Source organism: Apium graveolens, unplaced genomic scaffold (genome assembly GCF_009905375.1).
Source record: "Apium graveolens cultivar Ventura unplaced genomic scaffold, ASM990537v1 ctg73, whole genome shotgun sequence".
NCBI classification, from domain to species: Eukaryota; Viridiplantae; Streptophyta; class Magnoliopsida; order Apiales; family Apiaceae; genus Apium; species Apium graveolens.
The window spans coordinates 67501-75624 of NW_027420210.1; positions in this window are offsets into that span (position 1 = coordinate 67501).

Sequence of the window (8124 nt, forward strand, 5' to 3'; positions counted from 1 at the left end):
TAATGAAGTAAATCAATCCCCAGAATATTTAGAAAATGACTGAATATTATTATTTAAATAATATTCCCATAAAGAATAATCTTTTATAAAAATAATTGAAGTAGAAGTTTTAAAACTTATACTTGAAATAAACATTAAATAACCAAAGATATACTTATATGAAAGTATTATCTTTATTTGAATAATCGAAAATAAGTTTGATTATTAACACTTTATTCTTTAATAAAATAAAGAATATATTTCAGCAAATAATCGGAGTCATAGATCCTCAAATGAATATTCAAATAATATTCATTAAATAATATAAACTGAGTCATAAGCCTTCGAATGAATATTCAATTAATATTCAATAAATAATATAAAAGAGTCATAAGCCCTCGAATGAATATTTAAATAATATTCAGATAAATAAATAAAAGGAGTCATACGCCTTCGAATAATATTCAAAATAATATTCATTAATAAAGTAAAAGGAGTCATAAGTCCTCGAATGAATATTCAAAATAATATTCATTAATAAAATAAAGTTAAAGTTATCGAATAAACCTTATTCGATTAATAGTTTTAAAAACTATATCCATATATATATATAAATAAATATATATATATATATATATATATATATATATATATACTCGGGAACATCGACTCCCGGTTTAGAAATATGTTCACCTTTTATCCCCTATACTAAGGGTATACGCAACTACTTGCTTATTTCTAGCATAGGTATTATGCAACTATAAGCATTGAAATCAACAGATAGATAACCAGATTACGAAACAGACATGCATATATACCATATTAGCATGCTCCAATATATCGCAAAATTTGCTAATAACAATCATGCAATATCACAAGATAATGCATATACATATATTCATCACAACAACAGTATAACGGGTAGAAAACTTGCCTGAGCGACTGGGGTTACGAATGGCTCGGGACGAGTCTGGTAACCTATAAACAACAAGTAAGTTGGAATTAAACCAAAGTCACTTGTAAATCTATACTTTAACTAACTTAGACTTTAACGCTCGTTTTGCGCTCACTGATTCGCTTAAGTCACTCGGGTACCCTCGGCTCCAGCATTTTTAATAATTTAACCATTACGAGTTTTATGGCGATTCCTTCGCGAGTGTCTTACCAACTGCCTATTACACTTTACATAAATGTTTCATACTCCAAGTAGTCCTTTAAGGCCTTTAACCTATGTTTCAAAGTAAGGCGAGGGGTAATGTTTCGTTCGCGAAACGTCGTTACTTAAAACGGCCGTTTCTCCTAAACCGTACATCGGAATCAAACGAACCACATATCAAAACGAAGCTCGTAACATGAGCTATCTTAACATGGCAGTGGTCATAATCTAGCAGGGGGTTCTCGGGTCCTAATGCTATGCACAAAAACAGTCCAAAGAAAATCGGACGTTACGACGGCTATGTTTACGCGATTTCCCAAATTTTAAACCATTCAATACCAACCACAAATCAACCCCAAATCAATCATAAAACCAACATCCATCCTTATCACATCATAACAACCCCAACCAATTCAATTTAATCATTCATACTTATGCTTAAACTTAACTTTAATCATACTTAAGTTCCTTTAAATCAAAACCACAACAATTACCATTCCATTTCACTACCATTCCAAATCCCAAACTCTAAATCATAACAACAAACTACAATATCAACCCACTAATCAAAATCATCTTATAATATATAGGAATCTAGGGTTTGGAGATGGTATACCTTCCTTGAAGCTTTTAATCCATGAAAGATCCTTGGAATGTCCATGGAAGCCTTAATATATGCTTAAGCTACCTTGACCTTGCAAATAAAATCAAGAATCACAAATTTGTTCTTGAAAGTTACTATTCACCCTAAACTAAAATGATTTGTTTGAGATAGAAAACCTTTGATTCAAGCACTCAAACTACTTGCTCTTCTTAGTTATGAAATATAGGATCCAAAGAAACAAACCTTATAATTTTCCATGGAGTATAGCTTGTGTTTTGAATTTCTAATTCACCATTTTGGTGAAAAATTCGAAATGAAGAAGATGAAAAGGGGGGAGAGAGAAGCTTGCTTTGTTTTCTTGATCTTTGTGCATAAAAAGCTTGGTTGATATCCTTTTGTTTTGTTAATTACCTTTTAACCATGGTAAAATTTGTGTGGCTTGAAATCAACCAACAATACCTTCCCTTTGGTCATGCTTATGTCATCCTCCTATGTCATCTTCCCACACTTGTCATCTTCTTGATGGTGTGGTGACATCATCATCACTAACCTCTTTGATTAGCTCTTAATTACTTGGCTAATGACCGCTGATCTGTTATACGGTTCACTTAACTTTCGTTCTCGTTTATCGTTTGAGGGATCATACCCGGGATCTTATTACTTGGGTTCCCTTAACCTTTCTCAATACATTATATTCCTTTTATGATCCTCTCTTATAATCCTTGAATTTAAATCCTTTTAATCATGTTACCTTATACTCAATTCTTTCCGTATCTAGTGGATTTTCGGGAAAAATCAAAGTGTTCGGAATTGGATTCTGACGATCTTTACATACACTTATATCCCATATAAAGTACTAATAAAATCTCAGAATATCCATCTCAGAACCCCTACATAGTGTGGCATGAAAAGTTTTCTCGTTCAGCAAAAACACTATTCATAAGGGTTTCAAAATTTCTCAAAAATTGGGGTCATTACAGTCTCCCCTCCTTAAAAGGATTCCGTCCCGGAATCAGATAGAAAACAAATGGGGATACTTTCTTAGCATTACACTTTCTAACTCTCGAGTCAATTTTCCACATTGTGGTTCTTCCATCAAACTCTGAATAGTTTGATAACCCTTCTCCAAAGCACTTGTTCCCTTTTCACTCTATAACCCTTCCTGGTTGCTCCATATAGGTTACGTCGGGTTACATATCTATGCGCTCATATGCCTCTATTTATCTGGCATCTGAATTTCACTTCCTTAACATTGATACGTGGAATACGTTATGAACTTGTTGCAGGTTCGGGGGTAAGGCTAGCTCATATGCTAACCTCCCAAACGTCTTAATATATCCAAGGGTCCAACAAATTGTAGACTTAGCTTTCCTTTCTTTCCGAACCTCATCAATCCTTTCCAAGGGATACCTATAACATTATAGGTCCCCTATTTCATACTCTTTATCCTTTCGTGTCAAATCAACATACTTATCATGTCCATCTTGGGCTACTACCAGCCGTCCTCTGATTAGATCTATCATACCCTTGGTCCTTTGGACTACTGCGGGTCCGAGCATCTTGCGCTCTACAACTTCATCCTAACATAAGGGAGATCGACATTGTCTTCCTTCAAGGATCTCATAAGGCGACATCTCGATAATGACATATGATCTATTGTCGTAAGATAACTCAATCCGAATTAAGTGATCATTCCAATTTCTTTCAAGTCTATTACACAGACTCTTATCATAGCTTCCAATCATTAGAGCTCTTGCTTCTCAATACCCATTCTTTTCCAGTTCGTAATCGCTATCACCTTCCGTTCCTAATATTATACTGGTTATACTTTTGCTCGTTAGCGTTCTATAACCTTTTAATAACCACGTCAACCTTAGTATCACGAACGTGTTCCCATTCCGCATACTACCACCACTTTACTACTCCTTTTTCAGCGGTTTCTATTTTCCAAAATTTGATCAATCAAATAGAAGTAAAGGAATTTGTTGAGAGATCACTATGATCACGAACACTTGTTATATCGCATAGTTAGTACAGAAGGTGGCCAGCCTTTAGTACTTGACAAACAATTTAACAATAGATGGTATCCTACTAGGCTTCTATCACACAGATAGATAGTCATTCGGCAATACCTCCCCTTCTGGAAGGGTTGTTCTTCTCAGCTTACATGAAATGAAAAGAAGAGAAAAGAACAAATTGAAGAGAATTGTATATAAAAAAAAATATATATACTGCCACAAAATATCTGGCTTGGAACCTACCTCTGAATTATAGAGGTTTGTCATAGGAGAACAAAACATAAACGTATTTATATCAGCATCAAGTATTATAGCATCGTATTTCCCATGCCTAAATATTTCTATTCCGTCCATCATTCTATGGACCCATGCTCTTCCTCGAGTTTAAACACAATCACCTTTGAAACTCCCTCGACATCGAAAATCGAATCTGGGATCTCATTCTATACATCATCGCTACTAGAATTCTATGCTTGCACCGCAACCTTCCTCGTATAATAATACGACTCTCTATTGATAAGAAAGAATAATTATTCACTAGGTAGATACTCTACTTAATTAGTCTATCAATGATAACTTATACACTACCACGACCCGATTAGTGGTACTCAATCTCAACACCCATTCCCATACAACTCTCACGGTTGTAATCAGCTCAATACTCACAGAATCATTGCTGCCTTACTATGGTCCACCACTGACCTACTGTCGTCATTCATTTTCCATGAAGTCTTAATAGCTAACCATACGGAGTCCATACATGTCGTATCAAATCCTTCTAAGGAGGTAACATAATCACCATTCATGATTCATGGAGTACACTCCTGATCCTGACATACATACATGACATGAAGCATATAAAATTGCAGAAGAATTTCAATCAAAGCACCGATAGCAGGTTAATACCATTCTTAATCATATGCCTTCAATAGAAGACTTAACTCAAAGGTTCGTCTAGTCCTTTTGGAAACATGGTCCTGGCTTATCCCAAGATAGGACCTCCTAAGATAGATAGCCCGTTCATGGCGATTACACAATTTAAACCTTTACCAACTACTATTACGATTGGGTATTGCACAGTCATCAGAAGGAATGTCAATCTTCCAAACCATAATTCAACCTTCACATTTTTAACCATCATCACTGTATTCTTTTGGCACACGCGCCTATAATTTTTCCTTTTATCGTTAAAGTGTCGGCCACCTCTTTGGCCTTTCCTGATAGTAATAGTTCCTTACAGTCAATGTCATTTTAACCACCTCCAAATAAATTTTCTACCTTATTTCAATCACAGCTTATGTGAAAATACTTTTCTTTAATATCTGATGAGTAAAAAAAAATTTCCATTTTTCCATAAGTTATCCCCTCAGTCTTTAGAGGTTAATCACTGTCATGACTGACTCTCAATCATAATTAGAACATCTTTTATCTTAAGTCCTAATTGCCCTGAACACTTTCGACCATTACTGGTTCGATCCATACTTTCTCGTGGTTTAACACGTGCCCCATTTGGCATCATTATAATTACGTCATATTTCCTTTATCCACATTTCTATTCTTGAGAATTTTGAATATTACCTTTTTCCTTATAAAACCTCTAAGGTTATCCTTCAATCGTTCCTCCTGTATTCCCTAGATACAGGGCATATCACAATACCATTTACTAATAGTAGAACCATTGTCTATATACTTCTGCAAAATTTCTCCACTGATTCTTAAAGGTTGTTGTTACCTTAACCCTTTCCCAATCATACTGTCAAAACTCATACTATCCCTATCAAGGGTGAAATGCCAACCTTTATGCATTCCCCTAGGATTCGTTTTAAGTTACCGATGTTCTATCCTTAATTCCACCTTTAAAAAGGTACAAGCATCCTTCCATGGATAAATAAAGTCATATATCCCTGATATGGGTATCTTATTCAATCATTCCCACCTCGATAGTAAATGCCTAATTTCACAATAACATCTGTATACAAAATGAGGTTAATCAAAATGGCCTCCAAAAGATAACAACGGTTATCCGCTTTTCTTGCCTAACCTGGTAACGATAACATGGATGTTCTGGAAGATATTGGTCGTGTTCAACGTGAACTTCTTCTTAATAATTCCTTATTTACTTTTGTTGTTTATCTCAACAGTCACCTCAATGTTGGGATATCTTTCATATCTGGCGTCTCCCTTTCTGGGTATCATGCCACCGGTCTTACACTTCACCTTCTTGAAGGTCACTTCCTTCATCCAATTTTCTTAATTTCTTACTTTCTTATCCCCTTAGTCTATCCGCGTCTCATTATTTATCCTTCGAATTATCTCAAGGTTTCCTCGAATCCTCCCAACTTACAGGGGATAAACTATATGCATCTCTTATGCCTTCAACCGTCAACTTTAACTCATGGTGAATCACCCTCATCCTGACGATCATATACTTTTCTATTTCTATTAATAGGAGTCTTTAGGGTTTCCTCATACCCAACTCCCTTATCATTCCTCAAACTCTGTTGCCTTTTTATTCCTTTCCACTTCAATTCCTTTTTATTTTCCTTTCTCTTATCATTATTTCATGAACCAACACAACATAAGCATTGATTTCAAATATCCCGTCATTCTGGATTCGCGTCTTCAGAACGAATCTTAACAACTTTTACAGCTTAGATTCATAATTCATCATACTCGTCTGCCTTTGTTCTTGCTCTAAAGCTTTTACTCTATCTCTATAACCTTGGGAAGTACTTTCCTGAAAACAATTGACTGAACTTAAATCAGTTTATTATAATCTCTTGCTCCGTGCCTTCCTTGGTCTTTCACCAGCGGGTGGTCTCTCTCTTAGGAGGGTAAGTGATAAAAACAGTCTTTTGAGATTCGTCAATCATTTAGAATCTCAAATGATTCCTATATTTCCTTTAGCCAGGCTCTTGCCTCGACTGGGTCAGCTTGTTCCTTGGAACTCTGAGAGCTTAGCGACTTAAAGGTCATGAAAGAATTTCCTACCGCATTGTTTCCTCAGGGTGGTGGTTGGGGATAATAGTCTAAGTTCTGTCTAGACAGGTCCATGAATTGCCGTATAGGAGTACCGTCTCGGGTCTCCTTTCCTTACTCGACTTTCCGTTTCCTTAGTATGGAATGTTTCATCCTTCTCCCATACTTGGGGTTATCTTGTACGTTAAAATCCTCATTTTCCACTCCATTATGTCATGGGTTCCTTCTATCTTGATGGCGACCTCCCTGACTATCGCGTTCAGGGTTTGCTCTAAATCTTATTCCTCAAACTATGGCTCTCATCTAAGTTCTCATCCTTACACTCTTGAACATTTGGAACCCAAATTCTGTAGGAATACCTCATTATTCCTTTATCATCTTTCTCGGTATTAATCTCATATTTATTTGTTGGCTCTCTGCCTTCATTCATCACCTTTACTGGCACAATATGTCCTTTTCCAATAATTCGGGCTGTATTGCTATCTCAAACAGCTTTTCGGTACCGGCTCCGGTTACCTTCACTACTATTTCCATTTTCTCAAAATCTCTTATAAACTCTCCAAAAGACATTATCATCTTGAGTCTCTCCTATTTACTAAGGGTATCAGCCACCACATTGGCTTTCCCCGAATGATAAAGAATCTCCCAATCATTATCCTTGATTAGCTCTAACTGCCTCCTCTGGCATATGTTGAGCTCTTTCTACGTAAGAATGTACTAGAGCACTTATGGCTTAGGTAATTCTCGCACTTCTCTCTATACAAGTAGTGCATCCAATCTTTAGGGTAAAACTATTGCCACGAGCCTAAGCTCATGGGCGGGGATATTGAATTTCATATTACCTTAATTGTCTTGACATGTACGCTATTTCCTTACCGTGCTGCATAAGCACGCACCCTAAGCCCTTGTGCGAAGCGTCACTACCCTTCACAAAATCTCCTTTTCCATCCGGCAACGCCAGCATAGGGGCCATCACCAACCTCTGCTTCAGTTCTTGAAAGCTGTTCTCACATTTCTCTGTCCATTCGAACTTCTCAGTCTTACGAGTAAGCCGCGTTAAAGGGGCTACTATCTTTACAAACTTGAACGAACCTCCGGTAGTCGACCTAACCATGGTCATCAATTCATCAGTGGTCCTTCATCCAATCTTGTCAGGATCCTCCATGGGATCCTCCTCAACAACTATCCCTTCTAGGACAACATCCTCAACCGCTACATCCTCAATATCAACATCATCTGGTCCTGCATTAGGACACTCTATCGGATCCACAATCCGATCTCCAATTAGTAATAAAACATCATCGCGCTGTTGCTCCTCAACCTCAGGGTTCGGAGTCCCGCTACTCTATACGATAACGAACTACGCTTCTATCGCTACATTTATAAGG